At 32.0% G+C, this 18516-nt stretch overlaps 2 protein-coding genes across 5 annotated transcripts in view; one reads left to right on the plus strand and one right to left on the minus strand.

Annotated features, from left to right (window-relative positions):
* The window catches only part of LOC123685759 (3-hydroxy-3-methylglutaryl-coenzyme A reductase-like), a 52007-nt gene that overhangs the window by 25867 nt on the left and 7624 nt on the right, over positions 1-18516 (minus strand). The window contains exon 1 of one of the 3 annotated variants that reach the window (XM_045625622.1): positions 1339-1495. The exons of the other annotated variants lie outside the window; for them this stretch is intronic. The gene's annotated coding sequence lies outside the window, so the exon portion shown is untranslated. Of the gene's footprint in view, positions 1-1338; positions 1496-18516 lie in introns of those variants that run through there. 3 annotated transcript variants of the gene reach the window in all.
* Positions 1-18516, plus strand: part of LOC123685761 (deoxynucleoside kinase-like) — a 52000-nt gene that overhangs the window by 12426 nt on the left and 21058 nt on the right. The window contains exon 1 of one of the 2 annotated variants that reach the window (XM_045625625.1): positions 11404-11561. The exons of the other annotated variant lie outside the window; for it this stretch is intronic. The gene's annotated coding sequence lies outside the window, so the exon portion shown is untranslated. Of the gene's footprint in view, positions 1-11403; positions 11562-18516 lie in introns of those variants that run through there. 2 annotated transcript variants of the gene reach the window in all.

The following is an 18516-nucleotide window of genomic DNA, read 5'->3' on the forward strand; positions in this document are numbered from 1 at the left end:
CCTAGGAAGATTGAAACCTGGAATTTTCTCTGAAATATCAACAATTGTTTAAGACATTACCAGAACTCCATTCTGAACGCCAAAACTCCTTGTTACTTTCATTAGATTGAAGGAAAGTATTAATTCTTAAAGGTTTGCGTTACTTTAATCTGGCAGTTCAAGTATATGGGAGGTAAGATACAATTGGAAGTAAGTTCGGGTAGAAATGAAATTTTTCCCAAGATTTCTTGACTGCAATCGGTCTACGAATATGAGGCAGAAAATTATAGGTGATAGCACTGGTAACCAATGTAAAGGTGTAGATCTAATAGTTGCGCACTATTGAACCAAACAAAACAACAGTATTCAACAGCAGAAAAAAAGGCCAAAGCTGATGTGATGAAGAGTACTGGCATCAGCACCCCATGAAGAACCAGATAATTTTTAGAAGAATATTATTCCTCGACTTCAATGTTATACGGAAATTTCTTCAAGTGAATCTTAAAATTCAAAGAAAAATCAAGTTTCACTCCAAGATATTTGGGAGTATAATTTTGATTCAAGACGAAATCAATGAAAATTACTTTCAATTTTCTATATTTTTCTTGATTATTCAAAAGAGAACAGAAAACTTCTGTTTTATTTGAATTAGGGCATAAACGTCACTCAAGAGAATAGTTTTCCATAATTTTCAGATCTTCATTTTCAGGATCAAATCAAAGTAGTTAACCATAATTTCAGCAACTCAGTGTAGACTGGCTGCCATTTGGAAGCAAGCCATTTGAAAGCCTGGATTCCAAATGCTCGAAAAAACGCTTCGTGAGTGGCGGGCATTAGAAAATACAGTAAATTTCTTAGAATGATTGTTCAAGAACTGAAATGTGTATTTTTCTTTTTTGATTTTTGTAATTATTTCTCAAAAGAATATATATATTATATAATTATATATTGGCGTTCAGGAAAACGGCCGTTAATGGCATAACCTGTTGAACACAAAAGACATAAGAAATGTCATAAAATAAAATAGAGAGTTGCCATTAAAACCCTTTTAAATTGAATAATTCCTGTTGGATAACCCTATATTTGTAAACGTTATTGTGCGAACTGGAATTGATTAATTTCCCTACGAATTAGGACCTGTTCAATAATTATTTTTTCAATACCTGATGATTGTCAGGTTCGACAATTGTGTCGAAACAACGCACCACTTATTTCGCATTCACATTATCCAGTATCATAACAACGAATAAAATTGCGATAAATTAATTTGTATCAATATAAAAGTAAGCTATTTCTAGTTACGTTCACTGACCTTAAAGCAAATAGCTATCATTCTATTTTCAACGTATAGGTACTTACATAATTTTCCTGGACATACATAAGTATCTCAATAATGAATAATGCTAAATATGCTGCACTACACCATAAACGAATTTCAGATATGTCCGTCAAGTCTTTAACTTTTAATTCATCATCAAGTGTTACGAAAGCCAGAAAATAATTATTTAGGAATGCTCCTATTGAAAAACACCAAATTTTGATCTATTCATTAATTGCTAGTAAATTATCTCAATTTATTAAAAATTTTAGATAAGCAATGATTTGGCGTCAGAAACTTCTTCTGATCACTCGTTCCTTTTCATGTATATGCTGCTCACCACAAAGCTGTATATAGGTTCCTTTGAGATGTAAGTTATTCTGATGTCATTGATGTGGGTTGGTTCATCTTTAAATAAACTAGCGGAACTATAAAAATTCAAGTAGAATTTCGAAAAAAATTATGGAATAATCGTTCTAATTTTCAGATTATATTTTAACCTACTACAATCTGTTGTTACGGATATATTGAGTAATTTTTTTCGGAATTCTTTTTGAATTTTCTGTAGTATATACTTCCTCGGATTGTGGTTGCGAAAATATTGGGAAATTTCCGATATTCTTCTTCGATATTTGTAGCAAGTTGCATTTTTTCATATGCATTTGAGATCATTTTTCCCTTTGTTATGTTATATTCACCTTTGATGGTTTTACTTCCCAAAAAAAAACGGATGTCATAACTTTGCTAGCTGATTTTGAGATTTTGGTCGCTAGATGGCTCTCACACACAGCTTTTCATTCATTTGACGCTCTCTCAAGAGTGTATAGTGATGATCCATGTTGTAACCAATGTATATCTCACTCACATATCAATGCAAAAATCCTGTTTATTTCGCTCAAAAAGTTCTCAATAACGTTCAGAACCGACGTGTTTTGTGGTTTTTATCAGCGGTGCGGCACCCATTTTGAGTGGAGCATTTTCATGAACAAATTTTTAAGCAAAATAGCGAATACACTGCCTTCTGGTATCTTAAAATTCACAGGAATCCTACACATCTCACATTTCGATCGCTCAAAACCATTTAACGGACCTTTTTGATGTTTTCTGAGACAACTGCAGAATTAGGTCAGTCTTCGACCGCTTTTAAAGTCAGCATACCAACTTTAAAAACTATTGTTGTCGATGGTGCAGATTCTGAATAACACTCATCAGGCCATTGACTTACTTGCATAGTATTTTATCCCAGCAATGACATTGTGAATTGAATATTATTTGTATTTTTCATTTGTGAAATTTGACGTCTGGTTCAAACTCATATTCTCGTAATTTTTTGGAAGTTTCGAATTTGCCCTTTGATATATACCATTTGATTTGATATCGGTAGATTTCAAATTATGAAAGAACTTTCTCCTTTCAAACTGATTTTTTCAAAATACACAACTTTTTTGTAGAAATTTCGCATATTCTTAAAATGAATTTGACAGCTCACCAAAATCCTGTTCTTATTGTATCTTCTTACGCTTTGGCTCTTCTTTGATCCTTCTTGAATTTGCAAAACCGAAAAATCTGAACCAAAACAGGCCGTGGTTCAAAAGATTATCAAAACGTCAAAAGTTTATTTCTCCTAAATAAGCTGCTTAGCTGAAATTTTGGATATAACTGAGTCCATAGATGAATTTTATACCGAGAGTAACATGAGTGGTTTGCCATAGATTAATGTTTTTTTTCGGAAAGAAACTAGCTTGTTGTTTATCCTAAGACTATTAGTTTCGGAGATGCAGGGTAATTATTGAAAATTGGCCTAAATTTCTGGTATCCATAACTTGGGAATCAACAGTCCGATTTTGTTAAAATTTTGTGGGTTTGCTCACTTCACCCAGTCCTTCAAAACATTCAAGGTAATATTAATATTTTCAGTAGGGTAGGTACTCAGATTATTGGGATTTTTCCTTTGGACTTCAAAATCTAGATTTTTACATGTATCGGAGAAATATCGTTATTGCCATGAAAAATTACATAATTCAGTCAAATGAATTCAATTTTACTTTGAATGGCACTCTTTTTTCAAATGAGCAGCAATGAAAGAATTCATGTTTTATGTAACTCTTTCAAAATACCGCCTTTTTTTTCAATCCTCTCGTTTATAATATTTGATGTCATCAGCTGAGATTTTGAATTTTGTAATGTTCTGTTCTAAAAACCTCAACAAGTCCTGGGCATTGTAACACGCTGCGTAAAATATTGATTAGAAGTATGCATCCTCAAACTTTGAACTCATTTGAAAGTAGGATTGAATTCAAAACAGAATGAGGTAACCATCTCGGAAAATGAATTGTGAGTCTATTTGCTTTACAGCAAAAATAAGTATTGAAAGTTAAATCTTTGAGAAATTTTTATTGTTAATACTCATTTCTGCTTTCAAGCCCAAACACTTAGAGTTTACATTTCTCGAGATGGTTTAATCATTTTGTTTTAAATTCAATTTCTTGTTTCGAAATAATCCACAGTTTGATCATGCATACTTCTTATCAATAGCTGTAAGTGCTGAGGGTCTTGGAATGAAGATAAGTTGAACAGAAAGTTATAAAATTCAAAACCTCAGCTTATAACACCTAATATTTTCACGAAAGAAATAAAAACAGGACTATATTTTAAAAAAGTTACATAAATCGTGAATTCCTTCGTTTGCTAGTTTTTTAAAAAAGTGTGTCATTCAAAGTAAAAATTTAATTCATTAAACTGAATTGAAACATTTAAAAAATATAGATTTTGGAATCTAAAGAAAAAAATCAATAATCTGAGTACTGCCCTGAAAATATTTAAATTTCAATAAACGTTTTTAAGGTTATATGAAGTGAACAAACCCACAAAATCGAACAGCTGATTCCCAATTTCGTTTGAGTTAACGTGTATAGTTTGTCCCAAATTCATTGTCTAGTGAGTGTATCTCAGAACCCAGTGAACTAGAAAAAATAAATAGCAAATTTTAGGGCTCAATGTTTGAGAGAATTAATTTGATGAAAACCTCAACCTCATAAATTCAACTGTTTTCAAGCTATAAAAGGAAAGTGGAAAATGACGTGAAATGGAGAGTTCTCATAACTTTTCATAACTGTTGCTATAAACTTAAAACAAAACATTCTACCGGCACTTTTCTAAGTAGAATCCGTTGGTTTGATAATTTTTTGTATTGCAATTAGTTTTGAAGTTAAAATACAATTCAATGTAAACAAACACCATACATTTGAAAAGGTGAAAAAATGATTTCATTTATCACAGAAATGTTTATGTATTATATTTAAAAAAAAAACAAAAGTTTTTATTATTACTCCAAAATTAATCACAATAAAAACAAATGATTACACCAATGGATTCTACTGAAAAAATTGTCTGGAGAATGTTTTTGTTCCATGTTTAGAGCGCCAGTAATAAAGTTATGAGATCTTTCATTTCAAGCCATTTTCCAATTTTGTCTTATAGCTTGAAAACAGTTGAGCTTATAAGGTTAAGTTTTGAACTAAATTAATTCTTTCAAAAATCGAGCAGAAAATATGCCATTCTCGAAATTAGTAATTACATTCGGGCAAAAAGAACCTGCTATTTCCCTGGAACCAGCGCAAAAAAATGAGTTGAGGTATGTCATATTTCCAAAATGTAAATAGGTATCTGTATAGAGTTCTGAACGTATTAAAATCATGACAGTCACGAGACAAAACACACGCATTTATCATTTATGCTTTCATGTATGAATTTTATAATGATAACCGTGTCAATGTTGACATGCATCTTAAACTCATGTAATTGGTATGAAGAAATAGCAAAAAAAGAAGAATTGTTCTCATTAGTGACTATTAAGTTGTCGTTTGTCTGTAGGTCAAGAGCAATGTTAAGTTCGCTCACCAAATTGGAAATTCGACCATTCTCACTCAAACTTGAATATTTCATGTTGGAAAATAATTATATCACCACAAATTGAAATGATCTATTTGTTTTTTTCATCGAGTTTATCACTTTTCTAAGGAAATGTCAGATATACCACGATGAGTTTGACCTTAGACTCAAATCAAGTTCAGGGATATCATTTAATACGCTTATAAAGCTTCTCATTCAAGAATATATTAGTTTTAATGACCATATATAAATGCTTCACTCTTTCTAAGTGAATTATTTGGGGTGCAAAAAAATTCATTCTAACATATCTTAGAAATTTTTATGTATTTGATACAGGAAATTTTTCATATTTTGAATAGAAATAGTAATGTAGTTTATGCCCTATAACATAAGGTTTGAAGAAATGACACGGGTAATCTCTCAAGTTATTCGAATTTGATAAAGAAAAAAATTGAAATTTCAGTAGATTTTTCAGTTAATAAAATTAATCGAAACAGTACATGAAATACAAAAAAGAAACCCAGTCAGATTTGTGCCATGAATTCATATACAAATCTGGTATTCTATATAGAATTTTTGGATTTATTTCAGTTGAAACAATATACCAATACGATTATATTACTCACTGACTCATTAGTCACAAATCGAAATCAGTAAATAGGAAGTTGTAAAATTCTGATGTCTCCTAAAACTATAATGCATAAACAAATTAATTAATTTTTATCTGATATGATTTTTTCTGACTATGTATATGATATTAATTCGTTTTTCACATTATTCTTGAAAATTTAGCGTATAGCTCGGTTTTCTTTGTTGAAAGTTTAATCACTTGAGTAATCTTTCATTCATAAACACAACTTTATATAGGTATATCCAAGGGTGCAATTGGCGCATGTATAATCGAGCGCTCAAATCTCCAGACTGCATGTCAGCGTCTTGCTTTTTTTTCGATATTCTGGACGAATTGTCAATAGTTCTGACAATGCTTTGAACACAAAATTTTGCATGAAGCTTGAAATTGTTTTCCTTTATATACGAATAAAAACTCTAGTTGGATTCTTCCCTTCAATAAACTCAACCGTGACTCAAGATTCGAACATACCCTGAAAAGTGTCCAGTTCGAAAGTTATCGAATTTGACTACGAATTCGTCATCGTTTGAGACCATTTCCTTCTAAAATGACAGACATTGTGACGAAATTATAGAAATGTAAGTTCAGGGAACGAGCGCTCAAAAGTTGTAATTTCCTTATCACTATTGAACGATTCTAAACCAATAGATCGTACATGAAGAGTCCCGTGAGAAGGATGATGATTTGAAAGTGAAATTTCAGACATTCTATGAGAGCAGTCCCGAAATGCAACAAAAAAATTCGTTTAGACTTCTGTCGATGCAGAAGTCAGTGTCCGCACAGAGAAAGTAATCAACCTTGACAGACATTCCGGCATCATTACGCTACAGAATACCGAACTAAGTGTCTTACAAAGTTTTTATCAACATTTTCCTTAGATATTCTCACTTTTTATAATAAGTGAGACCTCGAAAGTTGTGGAAGATTTCACTAGTATCAAATTATAATAATATGCAGTGAATTCATTCAATATATTTGAAATGTTACAAAATTTCCGCGCAATTACTTTACTAATTAGAGTCTTTTGAAGGTCTTCAAGCCAATTGCACCAATCATTGCACCTCTCATTGTGCTCAGTAGTAAAAAAGATAAAAAATTCGAAATATCAAATGTAACTTCGAGGTTCTAAAAATAGAAATACATATAAGCAAAGTTAGTGAGAGAAATAGGAAATTATGACCTAGGTTTTAATTAGGTTTGACTCAGGTCACAAGACAATTGCGCGTAAAGAAAAAAACTTTTTCCACTAAAATTATATCTATAATTTTACAACTTTTCTTTGTCTTTCTATGAAAAACAAGAAAAGCGCCGATGTGAAGTGAAATCAGGAGCTTATGAACGTTTGAATTTCTTCGACCTGTATAGTGACAAATTCTGAAAATATAAAACTGAGTAATATGTAACGGGTGTTTTTTTAGCTGCATGGGAAATTTCGATGGCTTGACAGTTGAGAATATGAAACTGTGTTGATATTTCTGTTGAAAAAGATTTGGCAATTCATCATGAATTGTTCTATACAAGAACAACGCTTCTAGATCATGGAAAAAAATTATTCTGTTCATTGAGCACGTCCATTTTACGGTCAATATAATCGGCCTAGTAAGCAAACAATTCTTGCAGTTATTGATCGTTTTCGCACTAATTTCACTCTTCTCGATTCAAAACCGTCAACAAAGACAAAAAATGTGCGTATTGAAGAGAATATTGCTACTGTAGCGTTGAAATAGACGCTGAATTATCAATACGTCGCCGTTCTCAACTTGTTGGCCTTTGTCTTTCGACTACGTGGAAAATTAAAATCTTGGCTTACGTGCCTGTCAACTACAGCTCGTGCAAGAATTAAAGCCAAATGACCATCGTTCACGTTTTATGCTGATTGGCCTAGTTTGAAACTGACCGAAGATGAGCATTTTTACCGAAGACTATGGAGCTCTTTTCTAATTGAATGGATTCGTCAATAAGCGAAATAATAAACTCCACACCCCACGAAAATTTCACATTTCTTTCATTTTTTTACTTCTTGCATTTCTATGCTATTAACCGAAAAAATACGAAACAAATCAGTCCCTTCTTCGAATGATATGTTGTGGTTCGAATGGATATTAGATGAGAAAAACCTTTTGATTTCTGGAGCAAGCTCGAAAAAATGATTACCAGATGAGTTTTAAATGGGATAAAATTATTTATCAAATCTGAGAGCAAAGAAGAGAAGAAGAAGTAACTAAATGATGTGAAAATAATAAACGTAGTTGAATTTGCAAAAGTTTTTTGGCTGAATAGATAATGTCACAAGAAATTTCTCATTTACCATGCGAAAGAGCAATTTATTCTGAAAGAAATCGTATTGAGGTACATGCTTGCAGAGGAAATAGGGCCATTGATGTTTTCTTCTCATCTTATAAATACTAATATTTTGATATAGAGAATGAATATTCTCTCCAAAATATTCGACCAACAATATTATTTCTATTAGCAGCGTAAATGATCAATGAATAAACCTCTGCAATGATTGACTCTGAATTATAAGCGGATAACAAAATAATTTTTTCTGAAATTGCAAGGACTTGTTGGCCTTCCATTTATTTATTATGCAAAAATTAATAGAAGAAATATAACGAGGTAATAACTTGCTGTATGTATAATGAGAATATTCCACACAAAAGTGAATGCTAGGTTGAGATTTTGTTAATCTCATGAAGTTCTATGTATATGTTGCTTACTTGAAAACTACAGGGAATATGTCAAGCATAATTTCGGAAAATATTAGCATTAAAAGAAATTTTTGGGAGAAATAAGGGAAGGTTTTTGAACAATCATTTGAAATAAATACAGAAATAACTGAAGGTAAGATTTTGAAAATTCCAAAATTGCATCCAAATAAGCTGACTAACATCAACAAACAAACTTCCTTGTACAATTTTTTTCCTCCGAATAATATAATTGAAAAACAACTCGGGTTATCTTTTTCGTAGTGTAAATAAGAAATAGTTTGGTAGAAATGAGTTCATTAATCTCAACCTATCTCATATTTTATTCATCATCCGAAATTATTCAGAGCTATCATCCTTTGAATACTATAAATAGGCGAATAGTTAAGAACGCCTTCTCTATGATCAAAGAACTACCCTAACCAAGGTCGAGTCCCAATTATTTATTGGTTCATTTTAATTCTTTAATGAAAGAGAAAGTTAAATTTATGGGCCAAGTTGAGAGATCCTGAAAATTTCCATAGGAATTGAGATGGAATGATAGAATTCTTTGATTTCAAGATTGATGTCTCTTACTCAAACAGGTCATCATGTTGTCCAGGTTTGTAAGGAAACATGTCGTTTTTTTTTTCTAATGATATGCTAATTTCAAATTTATGGAGGATTTCCCAAGTGAAAGTTGGTAGATAGCACATTTTTTATTAATGCTTTATCGTTCGTAGTTGGTATTGGTTTCTTTTATAATGAGATACCATTTCCATCGATGATGAGTTCTCAAGAATTATTGGTTTTCGTGTGATAACTAATTCACTCATAGTTCATAACCAATAGAAATGATACAATTTAAAATGGTTATAATGGTCTTTCCAATTGGAAAACATTTTTTATTGGATCGTTTGAAGATCTGGTGTTTTCACGAATTAAAGTTTCCTTTTGAAGACACATACTTATACTTATTCAATTCAAAAGATTCGAAGAATCATGAAGAATGGAAAACCTTCAATATGTGTACAGTACAAATGGACATTTTAAAGAATGATGCATCAGAGATTAGTTATTATAAACCGTAATGACTCTTCATCCTTTGGGATTTCATTATAACGAACACGAGATGAATGACCTTAGTTGAACCAGGATCAATGTCAGAATGTCCCAATAATCATTAGGTTATTAGGTTTCTGCTAATGAAAGAAAAAGAAATCTGTTGACAAATGTTCTGATGACACATCTGCATCATTGATAATAATGGACTCCTACGATTATTATACAGGGTGATTAATTGGTAAATGGGTGGAAGCTAAGGGTAGATAAAGGACACTGAGGCGAGTCAAAATAATAAATATAATAAATAATATTTGAAGGGTTTATCTCTCTTTATAATCAAGATACAGAGTGGTTTATTGATTTTGTCAATTCATTCAATATTGATAAATAACATTCAACCCAAAAAACACCCTGTTTATCAAAATTTCTTGAATTTGATAGGATACTCGAATAAAACAGAAAAAACCAAAGAGAGCAAGGTATTTCTTGAAATTTCCATTGCGATTTTAATATTCAAAAAATCTAGTCATAATGAAATTACACGACTGGTTTTTAGGTGGATCTATAAAAATCAGAGAATTCTATACAGATGTCTATTTAGCGATGAAGCCCAATTTACCTAGGATGGCATTAATAATTTAAAAAAATCAAATGTGTGCTCTGAATCAAATCCTTTTGCTACATAATACGCCCATTCTCAATACAGGTTCACATTTAATGATTGGTGTGGTGTTTATAATGATAAGTTGGTTGGTCCATACGTGTTACCACCCCTTTCTACTGGTGAAGGTCATTTTAATTTCTTCAAAATATTTTACCTGTTTTGCTTGATGCAGCTGTTGATGTCGGAGACATGTATTTTCAACAGGATGGGGGTGCACTTCATTTCAAGGCCAGTGTGACCAATTTTTTGAATGAACATTTTCCGAATCGTTGAATAGATACGGGTGGACCTCATAATTGGCCTGCAAGGAGCCCCAAATAGAAACCTATCAATTATTTTATTTGGGGGTTTCTCGACACGAATAAAGGATAGAATGCAACGTCCTCTACCTAACATTAGCTTACGCCAATGAATCACCCTGTATTCTGGATGATTCAATTCATGTTGGTAAAAACCAACGAATATTGAGTTAGTGGATAAAAACCTTTCAATCTCGTATCAACTACTTTCTAGAGCGTGCATGAGTAGCAAATATCGTCTGGTCTTAAGAGTACCACTGCTACATTTTTATTGCGTAAGACGTACGAAGAATTTGAACCATCTTGTTCGACTACAACTGCTGCATCGAAAACTCTATTCGATTACTGTTATACGAAATGTTGTCAGCTGATGATCCCCACATTTCATAATAACCTATCCTCAATTCGTCATCAACAAATGTTACAAGTGGCCGAAAATTCCAGCAAGAACGGTTTATGAGATCCTCAATGCATCTGAACAAAAAAAAAACCGGACAGCAATGATGAAATAAACATATTCAAGAAGGAATTAAAAACCATTTACGTTTAGCTCAACGTTACGATTTGTAGTAGAATGAATAATGACTTTAAGGAAGAGTAACTTACATTACACGAAAATCTCAAACGATAAACTTATTAGAAGTTTATATTGCCATATAACGGTACCTAACTTCACGTCATTATTTCTCTCATTTTTTTCAAATTATTGTGAAGATAAAATTTTATATGGGTATAATTCCGCAACTATAAAACAGATTTTGCTCATTAACTTGCTCAACCGTGTATTCAGACCCTAAAACATACCTTAAAAATCTCAATTGTCTAGCACAATCTGTTCGAGAGTTGATTTTGACCCCGAAATCTTCATCTCTGAGTCAAACGCAATTATTTTGGATCATTCGCGGCTCAAAACACAAAAAATACGGACATTTGGGCGTGTGTAAAAAAAAACAGTGAGCGTGTTGTATTTCTATATATCCGCCAATCTATGAGGTAATGTCTGATTACACTCAATCATTTTAATCGAGTAAGTACATGAAATAAGATCGTAATCAGCGTAACGAATTGTAACTGTTTGCACTCAAATCTAAATGGCAATTAAACTTAGTGAAATGAGTGATCACAAATAAAAATGAAAATCTTAATTCATATCTAATTATTTTCAAGTGGTTTACTTTACCGATGTAAACGTCGAATCAATGGATTTCTCAAGTTCATGACTAATTAAAAAATCTAGGACTCTAATTACTCTATTGTTCCATTGTTGATGTAAGATTTTGAAATGGATTAAAAAAAAGTATCAGTGTCCAATGAAAGCCAATTACCGAACAGAAATGTCTTTTGATCACCTAGATATCCAGTAGAGTGCAAGGAAGTCCCTCCAAACTGAACTAATTGCAACAGTTCTTTCTGTGAAGATTGCAAATACAGAAAAGATCTACATAAATGAGCTAATATACAGTACTGAATTTGCGAAAATGCTTATTTTCTAACAGGTAATGGTTAATTGTTTGTGTGCTATCGAAAGATAGCCAATTATCATGCTTATTCCCTACATCATGTTTCAACATTTTTGATCTAATGAAATTACTGATGAAACATGGCGTTTTGATAGCATCATTGTAATACATTGTGATTACTTTAAGAGAATGGTCTATCCAGAAAATTTTCCACTATGTTTTAAACATTCGAGAGCTGGAACAGTTCCTTCTGATATTTCGCAAAACCATTTTAAAGATTTATATACAGAAATTTTCGGTTCTCATTTCATCATTCAATAATTATTAATTGAAATGTTGAAAACACTGCAAATTTACCCCACGAATTCTGAATTAATAGATGTTTCTTAAATCTGGGTAACCTGTTTCAATTAAGGACGTTTTTATTACTGTCTTCTAGCAAATGACTTCTTCCAATTCAACTCAATTCTTATGGAAATTTATAGAATGGCCCATAAATACAACTTTCTCTTTCATTGAAGAGTCAGAATACCAAAAAACCTTGAACGTTGGTTAGGGTGGTTCTTTGATCCAGAATGAAGCGTTATCAGTATACAAGATGAATGAATAATTTAGGATGATGAATAAAACATGAGATAGGATTAGATGAATGAACCAATTCCTACTAAACACTTTCACTTAATTTATACCACCAAGTGGTTAACTTGAATTCTTTTGAATTGAAATGCTTGAATGAAAAATACTACATATCACATAAAATAAAACAGAATCATAAATAAATTATTTGTGGAAATTATTTAGGTTTATTTTATTCGATAATGCATTTTAATCAATTGATGACCGAATCCATGAAATAAATGCTACATATTTTACATTTTACTAAATTATTTCCTTTTTAAATTTTCTCAATACGTATAAAGAAAATCGTATACATAGTAAATATCAAAATAGAAATTATTATTGATATAAATGGCATGATTCGAACAAGGGGTCATTGCTACTGATTCCGAAAATAAAATAACTAGGACATCTCGTAAAAGAATTTTGTGAGTAGCACCATAATTACTTGTTATCAATTTACAGATTGTTTATTCTAAAGTTTCCGAGTTATAATTTTTTTTTAAACAAAGTATTTTATTATGTCGTATTGTTTTCCACATTTCATCCAGGTCAGTGTTGCCAATCTACGGATTTTAATCCGAATTGCTTTAATTTTTACCTCGATCTACTCGAAAAAATTTTCAACAAGGAAATTTTTTTCATCAAGTTATAAAACTAAGGCACTAGATTCACACTAGATTTATGTTAGTTCAGGGGTGCCAACTTATTTTCTGGAAAAATTTTAAAGAGAAATTATTTGGAATAGATGTGATTGGACTACAAAATTCTACAAAGAGCTTAGAGTTTTCCAACAATTAATGGATTTCTCTAAATTCAAAAAGACCCAAAAATTTCTGAAAGTGTTAAATTAAACACATATTCGTCCTCTCAGGGACATTTTACTTTATAGTACTTGTTCATCTCTAGACATTCAAGGAAGGTCAGTACTTAATTTTTATTATTGAATCTCGCAAATGTTGAAGCAGAAATTTGATTCCATTGTTAAACCCATATACCATCCATTTACATAATAAATTCAAAATTTGGCCCTCATCTGATCGAAATTCATTTGAATTAAAAAAATGTCCACAAGATTATAATAAAATAAAAGACAATTGTTTTGCTTCACTATGGCTTCATCAGGTATTTACGATACAACTGATAGCAATTGCAACAAGACAAGAAAGGAAAAATGATAAAATTATAATAGGTACATAGGTATTGATGTGCTTTCTGGTATTTCCCGACTATTGTTTTTCACAACAAGAATATAAGATTTCTCATCGGTCCCAAAAATGTTCGAAGTGTATTTTTGAATTTATTTGATGGTTTTTTGAGTGAGCGGATTTTTCCTGATTTCAAACGATGCCAAAGTTATATTATAGGAGCTAATAATACAAAAATTAACCGAAAGCTTACTGAATCAAATTTATTACAATCTTTCTAGCTCGAGAATCCGATCCATAAATTTCAAAGGCTAAAATGAAGTTAAATTTTCAGAAATTAATTTTTCGAAGACTATCATGAAATTTGTTCACGTGGAAAAATTTGTTGCATAAAATGCTGCAAGGCAAGTCTATGGTCTGTTGAGGCTGAGCAAAACGGATTTCCAACTGTTAGTCATGGTCTAAACGTGAAATGCACTACGTTTAGTCTTAGGAGGGAATGTGACAATATGTTCGTCATAAACTTTGGTATTCTCATAAATTTCATATCGCAGAAGAATATAATCCTATTCGCCATAATACTATCGTATTTCACCTCTATGGACAACGGCTTAAGCTTTTGGAAGGATGACCCTAACTACAGTTAGGAGAAGGGAAGATGGCCACATTTTTCAAACTTTCACGATAGATTTCAACATATGCATCAATTAAACTAGCCGGATGTTATAATGCCTAACCATCGCATACTTTTGGAGCAAGAGGTACAGAAATAATGCGTGTTGAACCGGAGGATTTTTTGATGTCAAAAGATTTATTACAGTTCTCGTCTAGGCCGTGATTTAAATCAATACTGATTCAATATTTGGTTCATACAACTGCTGTATACACTGTATCCGTAAAGTAAGGAACAAATTTATTTTTAGCTAAACATACCATTTTAAGAAATAATCCGGAAACACGTCGATTTTTTATGTTCATTTACAGTATTTTGAAATAATAATCTAATATACAGGGTGAATTACTTTCGAGTAATCACGTCACCGTCATTTTTTTTTAATGGAACACCCCCATTTTATCTCAATTTTTCGATTACTCTAGCTGAGCTAATTCCAAAAATGTATCACGTGTTGATTCCAATTGGTACAGGATGGACAAAAATGCAATAGTTTTTTGTGTGCTCATAAAGTAACGCGTAACATTCTTCATTAGTTAAATGAACAATATTATCAAAAATACTTATTGTCTAGCGGCAATTGGTTTGAATGTAACACTCTGTAGTTTGTTACATTTTTAGATTAATAAAAATGAGCTGTTTCCAAACAGGTTTGGTACTTGTGTTCTAACAGACAGAATAAGAAAGAAATTATTTCTTATCAATTAAAAAAAACATAGTCGTCTAGTTTTTTATGAAATGTCATTATTTGTTTATTGCCGCTAGACAATAAGTATAATTTAATTAATAAAGAATGTTACGCGTTACTTTATGAGCACAAACAAAACTACTGTATTTTTGTGCACCCTGTACCAATTGGAATCAACATGTGACACATTTTTGGAATCAGCTCAGCTAGAGTAATCGGAAAATTGGGACAAAATTGTTAATAACCACAAAAACATTAATATTTTGTGTCTTCTTTCACGTTATTTATCTATCCTTATGAAGATAAAATGCCTCCACCCATATTCGTACAAACTTCACAAATGAGAAGTAGATGAGTTTTTTGTTTTATAAAACCGAGAAATAATAAGATAATAAATAATTTTGAGCACTTGCTTTAAATGTTTCCTCGTTTTTTGAATTGCAGAGTAGGTATTTTAGTTGCAATTCATACTTCACACAATGTTGATGATTTTGTTGTTATTAATGAATAAATACCAAGTATGTACTATCGTTGTATTCCAAATAGAATGGCACCCAATTTTAACTCACAATATACAGAGGGTGCCATTTGAAAATAAAAAGTTAGGGGTAGCTACCACAGGGTTGTCAAATGTAAGAACCTTTTTAATACATCACTGGAAAGGTACTTAGATGTTATTCAAGCAATTTTTCATTTCTTTATTATCTTGTCAAATAATCTAGATATTGCCTGTATACGATAACTTAGGACACCCGGTATATCGAAAAATAATTCCTAGACACGTTCAAAATTTCATGTTTATAGCGGCTTCAGAATCGTGGAAAATTCAGACAGAATATCGAAGAAAAAAATGATTCACTGATGATGTCAGAAGCTTTTAGGCGCACGTTCATTCATGCGTCATTTGCAACCTTGTAGACCACATATATACTGTTATGTGGTGTGGTGTCCAAGGGCGTTATTGGCGCATAAATGAACGAGAACTTAAAAGCTCCTGACTTCGGGTCAGTGCTTTCTTAATTTTTAATTTAATTCATTCAGGCCTCACATTTATCAAGCTCCATAATCTTTCATGAAAAGCTCTGATCCTTCTTGTACCACTTTCAATTTCCCTAAAACTGGTGTGAATATTTTTTCGTCCGATACTTGGTGAATTACTCGTAAGAAATTCCACTCTTAATTTCGTCTGGACTATTTAAGCATATTGGTCCTTCGAATAGAGAATCAAGACAAGCAGGGATTATTCGTTATTTTTAGAAAGTCGGGAATGCCGAATTATTTCAGCTAAAGTGGATGGAAATGTGACTGGGAGTCTTGGAGTATTCCTAGGTCAATTTTGATATAACGCAGACGTACTCAATTGCGTAGGCATACATTTAAATCATTTTCGATTTCTAGAGAAGTATGTCGGAATCTCCGATATTCAAAACATAACACTGAATGATTGTACTGAAAGAAATTGCTTCTATATTTAATGGATTTGATGGAAATTCATTTCTAAATGATATAAAACCAAATTAATTTCCACAAATACTTATATTAACAACACTGTGGATTTCCAGGTAAATTTTGCATTGACTGACACAAGAAAGAGCTTGTTTTATTAATATTAAAATATTTGTGGAAATTGATATTGTTTTATTTCAATTGCTTTTATGTTGACATAATTACTCATGTTCTCCTTAATCATCATTGAAAGGAATCTTCCATATTTTCACTGATAGCCCAAATATTATATTTTCGAGGCGGTCGTGCTTTTCTTCTAATTAGCAGTTTTTTCTCTCACATATGATCAAATCGCACATTTGCGACTGAATGTCTTGGATAACTTCATGAATTCCATCTTTGAGGTACTGAATCGATTGTGATACATTGGCAAAACCTCATATTTCACGTGGCCCCAGAGAAGAAACCCACAGATGTTAAATCACAATATCTCGGTGCCCAATTGAGATCAACTCGGCCAGGAGAAACTTTTCTTGCAAAATTGCGATTGTTTCGTTGCTTGTGTGGCACGTAGCACGGTCTTGTTGAAAATAAACGTCGTCCACATCAATATCTTCCAAATCCGGCCATCAAAATGATTAATCATTGCTCGGTAGCGCAATCCATTTACCGGAACACTTGCACCATCCTCATTTTCGAATAATTGAGTTCCAATCACACCACTAACCTAAAAACCGCATCAAATAGTGACACTGTTGAGGATGGATTTTCCGAGCACCAAATGCGACAATTGTGATAATTAACGTAGCCTCCTAGGTGAAAATGGACCTCATCATCGAAGATACGACATTGCTGGTGATCGACCAGTTTGAGTTATTGTGGTAATTGAACTTTGAAAGCCTCAAGACCCAAGTCCATATGCAAAATACTGTGTGATGCTTTTTGTGGAATGCCTTATTCCCAAGATCAACGAGAAATCGACAAACCTGGGTTTCTTCAACACTACAGGCTGCAACAGCTATATTCTCGACTGTTCTTGAGTGACGCACACGGTTTCGATTATTCACATTACTTAATTGTCCCAACAGTTCAAATGTATCCACCAGTTTCACTATTGCTGGTCGAGAAGGTGCCTCACAACGACTAGAAGTGCTTTAGTTTTGCTTTGACTGTGACTGTGACTACAAATTTTTCATCATTTTCGTAGTGAATTTTAACAATTTCAATTCGTTTTTTAAGCGAAAATCGTTCCAGTTTTAGTAATGGCATAGTTTTTACTTGTCAAAGGATGACAGCATCAAAAGTGACAGCTGCCTAGATGGCAAGCTATGCAAATCGAGATTCCAAATGAAAACTTTCATTAGAATCTCTCCCTTTATTAATTCAATGAATAAAATCCGTCAATTGAACTATACATTGCGGACGGTGTTTATGACTGAACTCAAAGAAAAGTTTGAAATTTCGTAAGAATAACCTTTGTTTCTAACTTCAATGTCAATTAGTTTTTTATTGGAACGAGTCAACTTTTGTCAAAAAGAGTTAGTACAAATTTAGCATCCAAATTCGAATTCTTCAGAGTTACCTCAGTGTCCATTTCCCATTAAAAAAATTTTGTTTAGTGTTCGAAGGCTTAATCTTATCCGCGTACATTTGAAACAATACTTAATTTTTTCCATTTAGAAAAGTAACAAAATAATTGTTAATTATCTAATTTATCGAAATGTTATTCAGCTATTTCTTCAAATTGCCGTTTATGCATATTTTATGTATGTAAAGAACTTTTTGTCTGGAAAAATATATATAAATAGATAATAGTTAAAAAAACGAATTTCCCTGCTTTTTTTAAATTCATATTTCGATCATTTTCATGCATATTTTGATATTTTTTTGCAATATTTACATATTGCATATTACAACAGAAGATAAAATGAATGAAACAGTCATTTGTT

This window comes from Harmonia axyridis, chromosome X (assembly GCF_914767665.1).
Source record: "Harmonia axyridis chromosome X, icHarAxyr1.1, whole genome shotgun sequence".
NCBI lineage: Eukaryota > Metazoa > Arthropoda > Insecta > Coleoptera > Coccinellidae > Harmonia > Harmonia axyridis.